Genomic DNA, 17,966 nt, shown 5'->3' with positions numbered 1-17,966 from the left:
TGTTTAACACAGGACCGAGGAGGTCAGGACACAGGACCTGTGGTCTCTGCTGTCCCAGTGCAGCAGACATGCAGAGAGGATTTATATGGTTTGTCTCAGCATATTGTAGCTAACAGAATCCTGATTCTGATTCTTGTTTATCAGTTCCAAAGCAATGAGGGCAAGTGTGGGAAGAAGGTTTATTAGTAGTTAAGTTAGTTAGTTAGTAAGTTAGTTATAAGTAGTTTAAGAGACAATTCCAGTACTCAGTGCTGGGGTTTTAAATGATCATCTGACGGACAGCCAAAATATTAAAGTGCCCATATTATGCTCATTTTCAGGTCATAATTAGGGCCCGAGCGCCGACAGCGGCGAAGGCCCTATTGAAACTGAAGGAATTATTTTCCCGGCAAATGAATTGGCTTTTTGAGGGGCTTAACATATTCAAAAACTCACCAAATTTGGCGGTCGCATCAAGTCTGGTGAAAATTTACGTATTTTAAGGGTTTCGGGAATAGGCTCGCAAAAATGGCTCGCTAGCGCCCCCTACAATGTTAAAAAAATTGAGCCCCTGCAGTGCGTTTAACGTAGACTCACGGAACTTGGTAAACATGTGTATCATGTCAAGATGTACAAAAAACGTCATTGAAGCCATACCCTAAGCCCAACAGGAAGTCCGCCATTTTGATTTCAAAGTTCGAAATTAGTGCGATTTTGGCCATTTCCACATGTCGTACTTTAACGAACTCCTCCTAGAGATTTCATCCAATCAACTTCAAATTCGGTCTGTGCCATCTTAAGACATTAAAGATGAAAAGTTGTTAAAAGAAAAACTTTTCGTCATAGGGTGTGGCCGTGGCGGGGCGGCCATTTTGTGCGTTTCGCCGCCGAAACAGGAAGTGGGTGTAACAAAGAGGGAAATTCGATCACATTTCCCTCCGCTATCTGACAGATCCATTCATTCTGCCCACTTAGTTTTCAGTGTTCCACTACAAACACTAATATACTGCACTAAGTTTTCTAAAATTGTGCACGGACATCTGTCATACCCAGTAGTTCTTTTTTAAAAGCACAAACCATGATAAGAGCAATGTGCTAAAAACATTTCTGCCCCTCAGAACAACAATATAAAACTATTTGTATTAGCTAATACATTTAGTAAAGGTAATGCTGCCTGCATTATGTTTTATATCAATAACTAGGGCTGACGTCTCCACCTCGGTTGGTTGATTGGTTGGTGTTACATTCATAAGGCCACCTGTCCGCCAAAGCACTTTTCCCAGCTGAAAACACCCAGCTGGGAGCTGGGAAGTGCTTTCAATGCGTAGCGTTTTTTTCAGCTAAGGAACCTTTGAGTCTGGTTTCTATGATACGGAATATCCGCAGAAGTAAAAATGCCGGCGGTCGGACTCCTTGCAGTTTTACTGGATAATACAACATTATGTCAGTCAACATAATCCAGACTGCAATATTGCCAGTGCAAATTTGTGTGACACAAGGTATTGACAATTTTACATTGTATAGTGAATGGAGAGCAAGGATAGTTATATGCATCTGGCTCTGGACTTCTGGCCCTCTTTCGACAGCACAACTATATTTCTTTTCCAACATCTTCTCCTACCTCTCCTCTTTCATTTCTGCTCATTTCCCTCCCCTGTTTCCTGTCAGTTACTGTATGTGTCATTGCTTCAGAAGAGAAGAATCTTGCCATTGTTTATCTCTTTTCATTATACTCTCTCTTCAAAGTCAGATCAAAGATGACCATAAGTGCACAGATGTTACTTCAAATAAAGTGGAAAACTTCTACTGTGTTGCCTTGTGTTTCTTAAATATATTTTCTTAATGCCTCCCTGTCTTATGCACTTTGAACGGCCTTGTTGTTGAAAGGTGCTATGCACGTAAACTTGCCTTGCATGTGTAAAGTCCTCCTAAAGACTTTAAAAAGACAATTTGGCAGATGTAAAGTCAATGGAATTCAGTTTTCACACAAATCTTTCATGAACACAGAAGCTCAAAGGATGACAAATTAAGCTTTGACTCCCGTGCATGTTTTATGCCTAACTATTCCACAGAGGATTTTGTGTGAATTGCTCTCGCGTAGTAAATACTTGTCAGGTATTACAAATTCATAATTATGATTTGATTGCTACAGCTGTGCAAGATAAAAGCTAGATTAGAGATATCTAGTGTACTAAATGTTGAAAAGGGTGCTTGGAGCTTCTGGAAATACGCCAAGGAGAAGACATTGATTTAGGTAACATTTAAATTTTCTTCACTACACTACTCAGAGCCACACAGGTTTATAAAGTGTTGTAAAGTGTATTTATTTTACAAATGCATTATCACAAGTCTCTAACCAAATATTGATAATATTTTTGGTTTTAAAATCTGTCTTATTACATATTACAATACTACATATATCAAGCCTTATAGTAACCTGGTAGCATTGTAAAATGGGCTTGATGATTCGGGAAAATCAAGTATATAATAAAGAGATCAGCTGAAAGCCGGTTGGCATTAAACTGGCTCACTTGGGAGCCTAGAGTCTGTGGTGTGTTGAAGCTCTGCTATACAAAAGCAAAAGAAATGAAGTTCTTAAGTCTGTAAAGTCTTTTTAACGGTGTCATGTGTACCAGAAAACACTCCTGCCCTGAACGTAACGTAGTTATCCCAAACCACTAAATTATTTCAGCAGTGAGAAGGGAACAGACAGTGTGTTATTCAAATTCAAATATCCATTGCTTTCATAGAAAATTACATTTCCATTTGAACCCTTACTTGAGGCAAATGTATGCGCTTGGTCTCAAAATGGTCTGAGGATGATGACATCCTGTCATCATTGATGATAAAACCTTTTCGTCATCTTCTATCCACCAACTTGTCTCCTCTCATTCCCCATCTTCCTCTGTACTTACATTCTTACCAGTCTTTTTTTTTTTTTTTTACTGTTTGCTACTGAGCATGTTTTGGATTCACTGTCTTGCTCAAGGGCACTTTAATGATAGATGTTAAGGAAGCAGTGCTTGTTTCAAGCCCAATCTTCTGCATGCTGGCCCACTTCTCTAACCTTCAATCCATTGCCATGTATCTTACACATGTCACCATGAAATTTTATTTTGGCTGATGATTAATTAAATTACCTGTGTTTTCTAATAGCTTAAATCAAAACAGCCTCAAGCATGCAAAGAGCTCCTATGTAGGTTACTACATTAATGTATTTAAACAATCAGACGCACATAGAGAATAGCCAGTAATGTACTGGGAGTTTCTTTATATTGGATTATGTCGTTCTTTGATTTTAGCAAGAGAAACATAATATGCACATATTATGCTCGCGGTCACCCTATGCAATATTGATGTGAGTGAAGGGGGGGGGGTAATAACAGTAAATGGAGCCCATTCCTACTGACAGGGAAGGGCAGGTTGATGACAAAGTGGACTCACCAGGCTCTGCCAGTTGCCATGTTTGCTATTGTTCCTCTCTGCCTCATGGCTGGCCGCCTCATTACCCAAACGGTTCATTAAGACCTGTTTAACTGCAAAAGAAATGATGCCTTTTTGGTGTCCCACATTTTAATATATGACAATAATGGGCAAGCAGATCCACTTGGACCAAAAGACAGGCAGTAATTGTAATGCGGGTCCAGACTGTGACGGTGCATAGTAATAGCTGTTTACTGCTGCTCTCTTTACTCCTGTGTTTGACTTCTATTGCCTATTCTAGAAAATCTGAGGCACACTTCAGATTGGAGTGCACTGACCTGTAGCACTTCTACTGAAAGCTTTTGGGATATGCATACATGTAATCATGCATATGAGTGCACACATATTGTACATGCACACTCGCACACTATGATCAGGGATGCATACTCAGGATGGGCGATATGGCATAATTATCACATCCATGTTTTCTGAGCAGTATGCAATTCTTGACATTGACCACAACTTTTGTTTTTCATTTTTAAGTTTTTAAGATTTGTTTGCATGACATTAAACAGAACAACCAAAAGTATGTGCACTATTTAGAACCAATCAAGCCCTACAGTTCAAGATGAATAAACATAATAAAAGTTGAAAAAAACAAAGACCCAAAAGGCTAAACTACTTTGTAAAACAGAATTTCATATTAAAAACAGCAGTTTCACATGGTTACAACCTGAATGCAACTTTTCAACACAGACTGTAATCTATTCATTAAAAAAATGGGCTAGTAATGTTTGAATAGTTTTTGATGCCAGTGTCATTTTAATATCGGAGTCTCATATGAGCACATTTCTTTACATTTGGCACCAACACCCTCCTTCTCACTCTCACATGCACATTCCTTTTTCAGAAGCATCTTAAATGAAAGTAAAATGTTGCATGCCTTAATATGTCACGTCATACTCATCATAAAGGTAGAGGCAGTAGCACAACTATCTGTGTGAACTTCACAGACACTGCAGAGCTGTTGTTTTACCGCTGCTGTGTAAGCATTGGAAAATCCATATCACCTCCATACTATATTACTGTACACCTTCGTTTTAGGGGACCAACTCCAGTCTACCCTGCTCGTGTTGTCTACTTACATGGGTTAAAGCAGGGGTTCTCAACCTTTTGCAAGCTGGGCCCCCCCAAAGCTGGTTCATTGCAATTGGGGCCCCCCCTCCTTCCCAGCGTCACCCCCACTACACCACCTTGCATAGATAGATAGATAGCTAGATAGATAGCCCTAGGCTATTATTTTTAGGCCCACACTACTATTATTATTATTATTATTATTATTATTATTATCGTCAGTAGTTGTAGGTAGGCCTATTATCATTACTAGGCTATTGTTATAATTGGCAGTAGCACCAGATTTCTAATGTGAGTTTGCAGGCATTATTATTATTATTACTATTATTATGACTAGTAGTAGGCCTATTATCATTACTAGGCTATTGTTATAATTGGCAGTAGCACCAGACTTCTAATGTGAGCTTGCAAGCATTATTATTATTATTATTATTATTATTATTATTATTATCAGTAGGCCTATTATCATTACTAGGCTATTGCTATAATTGGGAATTTGCACCAGACCTCTGATATGAATTTATGCTTTATTATTGTTATTATTACTAGGCCTAATAGTAGGCATATCATCTGCATTTTTTACAGAAGCTTGCAGGTAGGCGATGTTAATGTGAGACCTGAGCCTGCTTTGCCTTGCAAAGATCCTCAATTCTTGGCGCAATGTCTGATAAACATAGCCTCAAATCATCCTCGATTTGTGCACGATTGCGGTATTTCGTTTTGAGTGCAGTCATTTTTGAGAATCCTGCCTCACACAAATATGTTGACGCGAAAGGGAGGAGAATCTTCAAGGCGACGTCACAGAGTTGAGGGTATTCCTGCATCAATGCTGCCCAGAATGACGAAAGAGGGCAGGAGGTAAAAAGTTCCTTCAGCCTACTGTCACTCTTCAGCTCAATAAGCTGTTCCTGCATATCAATTGACAGCTCGCTTGCTGTGCACACAAATGGATCTCGAACCCACGCAAAAGAGCGATAATCCTCTTTAAAGTACGTCGCAAATTGTTCTCTCATTGCTGACAGGTGCTCAGACGCTGATTGAAATAGAGAGGAGAAATCGTGTGACGTGCCTGCATCAGTGATAAAGTCTGCAAGGCTTGGGAACATGTCGCAGTTCCCTCGACTGATGCGGCCATGCCAGAGGTCAAGTTTTTGGGTGAAGGCGTCCACTCTGTCTGCAAGCAGCAAAATATGAGTTTCGCGGCCTTGCAAAGACAGGTTGAGGCCATTCAAGCGGTCAAATATATCGACCAAATAGGATAGAGACGCAAGCCACATAGTGTCATCCAGATGCTTCGCCAGATCTGATTTGATTTCTGTCAAAAACCACTTCACCTCCTCTCGCAGCTCATACAACCGCTGTAACACCCGCCCCCTGGAGAGCCAGCGAACTTCAGTGTGCAGAAGCAGCTGTTCGTGCCCTGACCCCATCTCCTGGCAGAGGACCCCAAACAAGCGAGAGTTTAGCGGCCGTGATTTGATGAGATTTATCATTTTCACGGATTGGTTCAGCACAGAGTCAAAGAGAACCGGCATTTTTTTAGCAGCTAGTGCTTCGCGATGGACCATGCAATGTGTCCATTTCACAAGTGGAGCTACTTGCTGAACGCGAGCAGCTAGGCCACGCTCACGGCCCGTCATTGCCCGCGCACCATCCGTGCATAGGCCAACGCATCGGTCCCAAGCCACACCATTTTCACGGATAAAAATATCAAGGACATTGAAGATGGCTTCTCCTGTAGTGTGCGACTGAAGATGCCGGCAAAATAGGACATCCTCCTCAATCGCCTTGTCCCGCAGATACCTGACATAGGTGAGGCGCTGTGCCTGCCCAGCAATATCAGTGGATTCGTCCAGCTGCAGCGCGTAGTAAGGACTCTTTTTTATGAACTCTATCAGTTGCTCTCTGATATCATTAGACATGTCTGAAATTCTCCTAGCGACTGTGTCATTGGACAGTGGTACTGCACCGAGTTTGGCTGCTGCACTATCTCCTATCATTATTCTGCACGTCTTGCGCGGCCGGCAAAATGAGAGTCTCGGCAATTGTATGTGGTTTACCCAGTTTAGCTATTCTTTTGGCCACTACATACGATGCCTCCAAACACTGTTTAGACACAGTGCTGTGCACTGAAATGGTTGCCTGTTGCTGATGGAGGCCATCAAGCTTTCTTTTAAAATATTCAGCCGGTTTATCCTTAATGCCAGCATGCTTTGTTTCGAGGTGCCTTTTTAGTTTGCAGGGCTTCATGCTGTCGTTTGCCAGCACCTCGGCACACACGACACACTGAGGTCTCAGATCAGCCGTGACTGTAAACCCAAACTGCAGGTATGCTTCATCATACCTTCGAAGCTTTTTTGCAGCTGGTGGTGCATCGGTTGCCTTGTTGGTCCTCACTAGAAATCTCTCCATTTTTGTTTGGTTTTGAAATAATTTGGATGTGGATTAGTTGTGTTTTCAATAAAGTTTAGGCTATGATGTAACGATGTGTGCGTGTGTGTGGCTATGTTGAGACTAGTATCGGGGGGTAATCAGTCGGGACTTAGGCACGATCTTACAAACAACGAACGAACAAAATTTTGCTGGCAATGCAGATTTTATTTTATTTTAAGTCAAGACTTAAAGATTGTAGTCCTTTGTCAGTGAGTGAGTGAGTGAGTGAGTGAGTGTGTGTGTGTGTTGCGTGGGTGTTGCAACATGGTGAAAAAGGCAGAGAGTTAGCTAAGTGCACTGCCTAGCAGTTAAAAAATTACTGGCTAGGGCTGAGATGGGGATAATCTTTAAAAAGACTGTTTGTCTTTTTAAAGATTAGATGAGACAAAAAAAACTGTCCAACTTCTCAACCCTTCTCGTGCTACAGAAAGTTATCTCATGGTGACTGCTCAGTTTATTGACTCTGAGTGGGAAATGAAAGCGTCAGTTCTACAGACGTGGCTCCTGTATGAGCAGCACACAAGCACTCACCTAGCTGAGAAGCTACAGGAAGTTGTGGCCAGTTGGCAAAGGTATGCCTGTTGCACTTAATAGCAAGAATACTTTTGTGGGGGTTCCCAGATAGCTCAGTTGGTAGAGCAGGCGCTCACATATAGAGGTTTACTCCTCGACGCAGCTGGCCCAGGTTCGACTCCAACCTGCAGCCCTTTACTGCATGTAAGTCCCCCTTTCATGTCTTCAGCTGTCCTATCACAATAAAGGCCTAAAATGATGTTAAAAAAAAAAAATACTTTTGTGGGGGAAGGTCTCGCCTAAGTAGAATTTTTTTTGTTTTGTTATTATTCCACGTAATTTGCACTTTCATAAATAAGAGATGCTGTATTTTCAGTTTTATAGCTGATTGTCTTATTTTGTTTACAAGTTACAGATGGAGTCTGGAGATGATGTGGAGTACTTATTGTTTACTGTTTACATCTTACTTTATACGCTTCAGGCTGTTGCAGCTAGCTCAGGGGAGAGACTGATTGACACTAGGTGGTACAGCCTGAGACATGCACAATAAAAACTGTTATGCTTTTCCCTCCATTGTACCGAACCGAACCGTGATGTCTGAACCGAGGTATGAACCGAACCGTGACTTCGGTGTACCGTTCCACCCCTACCGTACGAACCCTGTGTTTAGAAGTGGTGAATGTGCAGCTCACAGCAACTTAATACAATATAGTGGCTGGCTTTTGTTTGATATTTAGTTTTGGCAAATGGCTTTTTATTGAGTTTCCTCTTAGCGAAATAATAGACAGGGAAAAGCCAGCGTTATGTAGCGCCTTTTTTCCAACAGTTGCGATGGTCAGCTATCTGCTCGTGCTCCAGGAATGTGAAGGAAGGAATATCCAGCAATCATGTTACATTAGAAGTAGAGATGTTCCGATACTGGTATCGGTATCGGCTCCGATACTGCCTAAAACGCTGGTATCGGTATCGGGAAGTACTGGAGTTCATGTACCGATCCGATGCCATGAAAGAAAGCCCTTTATTTTTGTTCTTTTCCGTTATAACTGACTGTCAAACTGGATAATAAAAGAAAGTTCTGTGGCATTCATGTTTCACAAAGAGTTTAACCTGAGCCAGACCAACAACAAAGATAGAAATAATATCACATCCATACAGATGATAGTATTCAGCTGTTAAAACATAATAAAATATATGACACACTGGTATCGGATCGGTACTCGGTATCGGCCAATACCCAAGTTCAGGTATCGGAATCGGTATCGGGAATAGGGCTGAACGATTAATTGCATTTGCGATAATATCGCGATATGTTAAAACGCGATTTCCTAATCGCAAAGGCTGCGATTTGGTCACGTGACTCGCGAGAGCAAATCAGTCTGCACTCCGTAGAGAAAGCATTAACTACCACGCTAATGCTACGCCGCATCTTGAGCTGATTTCTGTCATTCAAACAACTCTGAGTTGTAGTTTAAAACGTTTACAGCCATTTTAATAAAATGAAGGGTTTTATTCGGGCTTGAGTCTATACGTGCAGTTAATGGATACAGACACGCAGAACTCAAGGCTCGGTTGGCAACGATTAGCTCTGATTAGCGGTTAGCTCCGGTTAGCGGTTAGCTAGCTCCGTTATAAAGATATGAGTGGAGGAGCTGCCACTGAGAGGGGTAACAATCAGACTGATAAATGACGTTCAGGGAGCTTTCACAGCAGCGTGGCCACGGTGTTTCAACAGTTTTATTAGTACAGTTAATCCCACGGCAAGACACCAGCAACTAGCTAACGTAACGATAGCCTCTCTGAGCAAGTGCACACGGCAGCACGCAACTTCACGAGGGGGAGGGGCTGGAGGCAGCTCCTCTCTGTGCACTGTAAAAAAAATACACTGGTGTGTGTGTGTGTGTGTGTGTGTGTGTGTGTGTGTATAGATATATACTATATACTATATTTTTACTTATTTAACTGTCTAGTGTGTAATTGTGTGTTCATACTATACATTATTATATTATTATTCTTTGTTGAATAATACAGAAGACAAAGAGCTTAAAAAAATAATCGAATATCGAATCGCAATCGTAATATCGTATCGTAATATAACAAATCGCAATTAGATTATTTTCAAAAATCGTTCAGCCCTAATCGGGAAGCAAAAAATGGTATCAGACCATCTCTAATTAGAAGCTGCAAAAAGTGAACCACAGGCCAAGCCAGTAAACCTCCTCCATCCCCGCTGCTGTCCAGAGCATGTCAAGAGCCTGCTGCTGCACCAGTTTTATTTTTAATATCCAATGCTGTCCAAATTGCTCCAAAATCCAAACCCCAAGTTTATTGAGTACCCAGGAAACCAAGTGTGAAGTAGATTGGATGAACGGTTCATGAGATATTTCAAAGACAGATGCACAGACGCACTTACATACATACATACACACACACACACACACACACACACACACACACAGGTGTCCCGCTTTATTAAACAGATGGAAAACCATCCCATCATCACACACCTTTTATGTACACACATGCATCACATGGAGGGCTGTGTGCAACAGAAGAGACACAATCACTAAGGGAAGGCTAACCAGACACATACAGCGCAGACAAAACTGCCACGCTGCAGGTCACATGCAGGTGGGAAGACCAGCAATCGCCCTTCTCTTCGACAAACCAGCCCTTACAGTCGGTTAAGCATAATCTGCAGGATGAAGTCATGCGCTACAGTGTTAAGTGGAAGCTTTTTATTTCTTTGACACATGAAGTGAATCTCTGCTCCCCGACTAAACTAGGCTTTGAACCACAAAACTAAGGCTGCTACAGTTTGTGTCTCAAGGAAAAGACCCAGACATGACAAGAGCAAGACTATCAAAAAATAAATAAACAGTGGGTCCTCGCTCTCTCTCAGCACCAACAATCCACGTCTTACAGCCCGCTAGACAACGTGATTATTCTAGCTGTGACTCTACGCAGTGCCTTGAAGTAGAAAATGGAGGCTCTGGTGTCAGTGGAGTAAAGGCTAAGTGTTGAAACTAACGTCAATAGACAGGCTGGTTTTGAGAACCTCAGGCTGATAACTATCAAGGAAATGTTGCATAAAACAAAAGGATTAGTAAATTGCAATTGTTTTACCCTACTTACAATGATCTGACAAAATCTGTATTTTAAGTGATTCAACTTTTATTGAACCCAAAAAGTGTCTTCTCTTAAATCAAGCGTACTCCCAAAGGAGTTCTACTATCTTTTCTAGCTGACACACGCTGACATGCTGAATAATAACCATACACAACCGCCTGCTTTTTATTAGTTTGTGCCTGTCCAGGGGTTACCATGCACCCGTGGATGCACAATGTGTTCCAATGAACACAGGATCAACCATAAATCAGGATTTATATAGCCAGTACCCATCAAGTTAAAAAAAATGCATTGATCTGCCGTGACACATATTGGCAAACCACTATCTTTTTGGACATGATTACTAATATTGTACTGTATGCGTACAGATTTTTTTGGGCATTCACGCCTTTAATGAATAGGACAGCTAGACATGAAAGGGTGGGAGAGAGGGGAAAGACATACACATTGCACAGGTCGGACTCAAACCCTGGACCTCTTGCGTCGAGGCACACACCTCTACATATGTGCACCTGCTCTACCAACTGAGCTAACCTGGCCACGAGTGCACTGACTTTTTTTTTTTACTTTTTATTTTACATAGAATCAAACTCCATTCCACCACTACTGAAAGGAATGGTCTTTCACATTAAAATTATTGCATTGTGAAACTTGAAAGTGGAGAAATTGAGCCAATATCCCATGTTTGCAGTGTTGCTGAAATCAAATTAATCAGGGCATATTAGGAGATCCATTATAATTCATAATCATACATTTGAACACATTATTTGGGTTATCTAAGCAGCACTCCATGATATTTATTTTCTAACTGTTGATTGTTAAATGTCAACAAAAATGCAAGGGAATTTGTATGTGTAATTATTATGATAATCAATAATATTGTATTTTATGAGAGCTGCTTTGGCACTCAGCAGTAAGCCATCTAAGAGACCAGTATTCTGTTTAGGCAGTGTACATGTAGACTAGAGGTCTGATCAGGCCGAATTTTTCCGTCCGAACCCGGCCCGCGTCCGACAGAGCCGTGACCGAACCCGGCCCGAGCCCGACAGGCATTAAGATATTTATGTCCGAGCCCGACACAGTTAAAATCTAATTTTTTTCTCATACTAATGACACATGTACGTTTGTTTGTGTGGAAAGCTTTTATTAAGCAACTATAGGAAGGCATTCGGAAATGTCAACAGATGAGCGCATCAGCACACATGGGGGAACAAGCGCACGTTAATAAGCTGTTTAATTTAAAATGTTCAATGTGTTAACCTTTCCTGATTGCTTTGATTCCGACCGTGATCAGAAAACCAGGGGAGACTCGTTACCTCCAGGGCCGACGTTATATAACGTCGGGGTTAAAATCCCGTTTCTAAGGAGCAGATTAATGAACTTTCAGTCTGGGGTTTATCTCGGTCACCACACACACTGTACAAAACATAAACTTATTCCACCAACTCTGCTCCAGTCGCATCTACACGTCTGCTTCCTCTTTCTCTATCTCTCTTCTGCCCACTTTACACACGAAATGAGCTCTCTTAAAGGAGCCGCAGCACCATTTTACAACAAATGCCTTATCGCGCTGATGTGACCGAGCCCGACCCGAACCCGACCATAATTTCTAAATATCTGTCAGAATCCATGCCTTAATGTAGACACACGGCTACATCAAAGCTGTCAAAAGTTCGGTTCTTGACGTCGCTATTCTGAGAGGTGCTGAAAGCCTGCAGACACCATTGGCTGCATCTAACAACATGCATCATTTGTCTTCTACTTTGATTAAATGGCACAGAAGTAATGTGGCCTTTCCAAATTGGAGGTTTTGAACTTTCATTATGGTGGCATTATCTGGCCAATCACTTAAATTACTTAAATTTAAACCTAAATACCAAACACTGGATAAAAGAACTTTTTCAGGATACCATCAGTGTGTGCACCACAACAAATGAGTCTCTTCCTGCTCTTTCAACCAGTCACAGAGGTGAAATGAGATGTTCCTGGTAAAATGCTGGAAATGTTTATGTGATCCAGATGACCAAGATGAAGCAAAAGGACAATCACACAAAAGATGAAAAAAAGAAGATGTCCTCAGAAAATGAGGCCGTTACAGGTTATTTGCCTTTTTAGGTTTATCAAGACACAGGGTCAGACAATCTGGCAACAGCCTCTCTGACTAAGCCAAGAGAAACAGACCCCAAGGATGAGTGGAGTGAGACACTTGTTGATTCCCGTCTCTGCTGTTTAGGGAATGTATCAGGTGATCTTAACTCTACTACAACCCTCCTACCTCCTTTCATAAACAATAATCTCAGTGCTTATCTGCGCAGCTGTTGGCTCCTCTGGTAAGCGGGAGCATAAACTCAGTGACAGAATAAGGGTGCAGCGGCTGTATTTTAGCTGGGTCCAGTCTGCTGACAGCTTCCATCTACTGATTTGTAACCTAGGCCTGGCACATCCATTGTAACTGTCAGTCTGGCATTAGGACGAAATTACTTTCCCATATTAAAAGAGAAATGCTGCAGTGGCCAAAGTTGCAGCATTACATAAACGCCTTTTCTTTGCCTTTATGACAAATACAATCTCACTATATCAGTGCCTAGAGTTAGGGAAAATGTGTGTACAAATATATGATGTTAGATATCAAACACTGATGCATACACTACACACTTAAACAAACACAATCACTTGGGAAACAGCAGAAGAGGCAGACCAGCTCCAGTTTAACACATTACAACCTACAAAACTGGCAACTTCCATGATAACTGTCCAGCCTTAAGAGATAAAAAGAACATGGACTTTGCTTTTGGGAAGTTTAACCAACAAAGTTAGTCTGGTAGAAGCTCTTTAATCTGGATATTTAATATGGAGCTTTTACTGAGTGTGACACGCACACACGCACGTGCGCGCACACGCACACACACACACACACACGTAATACTGAATAGAGCCATGAATCAGATGGACTGCATGAATATGCTGCCTGCACCTTTCTGAGGTCTGCACACAGTGATCTGGGCTGGTGTGAACTGTACACTCAGCAATCTGTAAATGATTTCTGATGCTTTTAAATTCCCACACCAACCCCCACTGCTGGGAAAAAAAATTCATCGCAAGGGAATAGTGAGATAAAAAGACCACGAGCTGAGGAAACATTAACAGATAATGACTGACTGTTGTCTTCAGCAAAGAGGAAAAGGGTTAGGAAAGAAAAAATGCAGGATGCAGTACCAGGGTTACAGAGGTTAGAATTGACATATATTTCATCAATTACACTGTATTGATAATTTAACATTAAAAGTGAGTAACAGCACACAGATGAGGATGAGAAAAAGAACACCGATTAGGATCCTGCAGGCAGAGGCTGAATATTGAAACACTGTTGCAAGGCACGTAGGCTTAAACTGGTGGATCTCTGATCTGACAGCTACACAGCTCTATCGCTCACTAAGCCACTGTCTTTACTCTGGACACCCTGGACTTGAAAATGATGGTGTTATTTCAGTATTTATGGTCCACTGTGTCCAAGTCAAACACAAAGAAAAGTATTTTTATGTTAAATGTAGCCACATATCAATGACATTTTAGATAATTTAGATTCAATTATTCATATTTGCCTGTGTGGAAAAAGACCAGGGTTAGATGCATATGCTGTGTAAAGCGTAATTTATGCTTCTGTGTAAAATCTACGCAGTATGTGGAGACACAGACCTACGCCGGACCCTACGGTGTAGCCTGACGTGAACCTCTCAAAAAATGTAACTACACGTCGCGGCGACGAAGTCACTCAGCCGAGACTTGGTAGCGTTGTATTTCCCCCGACTCATCTCCTGGTTCTCCTTCTCCATAACCAACATGAAATCAAGGAGAGGGTTAACTTTTCCTGCTACAGATTTCCCACCGTGGTCAGAAAGCACAGGGGAGACACTTTGTTTCTCTCACTATGACTCTAGGGTCACTACACGCTCCGAAGCTAATCGCCGTCACTCTCTCACTTCTCCCTCTACCACACACTCTCCACACACACACATGCCGGCTCGACGCACACACCAGCGCACAAGTATAAACATCAGTCCACTTACGTAGGCTACTGCAAAAGCTCTGCGTGGAGCCTCCGCACAACCATAAAACACGCTTCAGTAAAGCCAAAACATCTTTATCGCCTCCTGGTGGCTGGCTGCAGTATAGGTCAAAAATCCCACCCCCTGCATGTTAGCGGATGGGACATGGACCAAACTAAAAAGTACAACACAAATAGTTTTTTTCCTAAAGATGGTTTCTTCATTTTAGGTAGTTCTGATCACACTGATGTTTGTTTTTCTGATAAGTTTGGTTTTTATTAGTTATTTAAAGCTATAAAAACAGGGTTGATGCAGTGGTCTGGCTATGCAAGACTATAGTGCTCCCAACCCAAGCTCCACAATTCACAACTCAATCCAGGTGCTATGGCAAACACTTTTAAGTGTAATTCCAAGATTACCTCAACATCAGTATCAGCGCAAGAATTAAGCAGATGCAGCTTAGCCGCAGGCTTCATGTAAGTAACAGCCTACGTACTTAAAAACAACGGTATAATAATCTGTTGATGATGAATGAAGTAAATGATTTGTTTTTCTAATCTGCAACAAGATCGCAACCAACTATTCATTAGTGGTCCTTACTTTGAAGCCCCGTTAAATGAAAAAACAAAGTCAAAAGGAGAGTGTTTTTTATCAGGTAGCGGATCGACCCAAGAGACAAGGAAAAAACAATCAAGACAATGGCTGGTAAGATGAAAACACAGCGTCCCATGGGCCCTTGACCTAGTGGTGTTCCAACTGCTTTTTTCGATCTATCTATCTATCTATCTATCTATCTATCCCCAGACTCTGGGCCACAAGATGACAGCATCTGTACCCCGTCATCTGTGAAATAAAGAAACATATTTTTGACCTGTCTGACGCTCACGTTCCCAAGTGTCATATTTAATAATACAGTTAAGGCAAAAAAGCTACATCATGCAATCTCTGGAAACAGCACATACTCTTACTCCCAGTCATCAATCAGCTGCTGTAATTATTAGAATCAACTTTAAATGCCAAAACCATTAATCACATTTTCCCAGTATTTTAAATGAATTCAAATGTGTTAATGAACTAAAGGGGAGAATACCTTTTTTTAAAGTGTAATGTAGGCAAATGTTACAGGTTTGCTATAAGAATGACTAAATTACAAAAAAAGATGGAAAGGGAATAAAAGAAAAAAAAGAAAAAACTCAGCCCTGCTAATATGACTCTGGACGGTAATTAGGTGACTAATGCAGCACTGTGCCACCTGGAAGTGCCATGTGTGAATAATCACTAAGACTGTCTGCAGAATCTAAACCATACATCCGTTGTTTGTGCAGTGGAGCGAGCTGGGAGCTTTACACACGTTGCGCATGCAGGGAGGACTTCAGCACAGAGAGCTCACAATACCCTGCTTCTCGTTCAGCTAGTGCGACGCTGGTCTCGCTGGTCTCCAGTGGCTATCAATCCCCACCTCTTTCCTTCTCCCTCATGTTTCCACTGGCTGCCCGGCACAGCTAACCCAGAGCCACACATAGACTCAAACCCCCGGCACACACAGACGTTCTTATTTCAGGACAGCTTCCTGCCCCCTCCACTTTCTCCTTCTCTCTCTCACTCTAAAGCCCTGCACAGCCATCCATTGCCTCTGATCTCTATAGAATTGTTTATAATTGATTATTTAGGGGATAAGTTCTCTCCATCTCTTTCTTTTTCTCCCCCACCCAATTCATTATTAAAAATAATTTTTTTAAGGGTAGAAGCAGTGACAGGGTCACAGTGATTAATTGGATTCTCAGATCTCTCCTGTATTTGCCTTCACCTGAGTTTTCCTCCTCTTTTCACCTCTTGTCCACCCTGTACCTCACACATCAGGAATCTATCTCTGTCAAATCACTCTGCAATTACAAATGCAACTATGAGGTCAGGTAAAAGGTGCCTTTTTGTGTATGTCTGTATAGGGGGAAAGGATATGCTTGGCTTTTGCAAAAGCCCTGTCAGGAAATCTATCCCTAGTATCATTCCCCCCTTCCATGCTGAAAAAGCCTAAATATAGGCAATGAAACAGGGGACAGGTTGCTGTCAAACTGCCCAGGGTGGGCTATAGTTACTGAGAGCAAAAGCAGTTTGCCACTTCATTCATAGTGACCACACATGCCAATATAAAACGTTTATCTTCACCAGAATTACCAGAATATGCAAATAAACCAAACTAAATAAAGTTGTTAAAAAACAATGTATGTCATAATTTTTTTCCCATTTTATTTAAACCATATATGCTTTTTACGTGTGTTTCGTATGTTTTTATCATTAAACCAGAATTACCGCCTTGCAGTTGTATGCCTCCGCCTACCAGTCAAGTTGCAGTTTACATCCATGTCTGTCCAGACTCATATAATATATGTAGTGAAGACTCTACAGCAATTTAATAAAAAGGTATTAAGTGTATTTTTTGGCAAAACATGGATGTTTCACACATATCTTTAACCAGGCAGCACAGAAGATCAATACAATAACCACCACTTCAAGATGGGCACCCAAGATTAGTGTCACCAGTTCAGTAACCGACCAAATGTCTCCCCTTCTGTTCCTGAGTTATGGCGTTGAATAATGACCAGAAACGTGTTGTTGCAGAACATTATAATGATGTCACAGTGAAGTCGACCTTTGACCTTTTGGATATAAAATGTCATCACTTCATCATTTCATCCTATTAGACATTTGTGTGTGAAATGTCATAATTAGCGTAGGAATTCAAGAGTTATGGCCAAAAACACATTTTGTGAGGTCACAGTGACCTTTGACCACCAAAATCTAATGAGTTCATCCTTGAGTCCAAGTGAACATTTGTGCCAAATTTAAAGACATTTCATTTGTGTTCATGAGAAGGGGACAAACCTCTAAAATCTAATCAGTTCAGTGGATGTTTGCAAATTTGAAGAAATCCACTCCAGGGAGTCCTGAGAAATCACATTTAAATGGGACGGATGGACGGACACCCGAAAACATAATGCCATAAAAAACATTCAAAATGAAGAATGTGGTGGAGATTGACAGGATTTTTAAGCTCATCTGATAGGGCTGTGGAGGTACATCAGAGGAAAAAGGTTGGGAATCAGACATTACAAGATACAGGATTGTTTAGTGACAAATGTTTGATTCAGCATCTTAATTGGTTGAAAACATATTTTGAAAAGTCACATTACAAAATCCTTGTCATCTCACAATTGAATTTCTAATTCAACTTGCCAGATGATCAGAGTATAAAGACAATACTGTGTCAGGGTGAGCCACTGGCCTTGTTACACTCAAAGAGCAGCCGTCTTT

The 17,966-nt window shown here is 41.3% G+C and overlaps 1 protein-coding gene and 1 long non-coding RNA gene across 2 annotated transcripts in view; one reads left to right on the top strand and one right to left on the bottom strand.

Annotated features, from left to right (window-relative positions):
* The window catches only part of asic1b (acid-sensing (proton-gated) ion channel 1b), a 195,301-nt gene that overhangs the window by 160,225 nt on the left and 17,110 nt on the right, over window positions 1–17,966 (bottom strand). The window lies entirely within an intron of this gene.
* The window catches only part of LOC116051421, a 33,877-nt gene that overhangs the window by 256 nt on the left and 15,655 nt on the right, over window positions 1–17,966 (top strand). The window contains exon 2 of the long non-coding RNA XR_004105346.1: window positions 9,750–9,850. This is a non-coding gene — a long non-coding RNA (uncharacterized LOC116051421). The remainder of the gene's footprint in view (window positions 1–9,749; window positions 9,851–17,966) is intronic.

This window comes from Sander lucioperca, chromosome 6 (genome assembly GCF_008315115.2).
Source record: "Sander lucioperca isolate FBNREF2018 chromosome 6, SLUC_FBN_1.2, whole genome shotgun sequence".
Taxonomy (NCBI): Eukaryota; Metazoa; Chordata; class Actinopteri; order Perciformes; family Percidae; genus Sander; species Sander lucioperca.
This window is presented reverse-complemented; position numbering and strand designations above follow the sequence as displayed.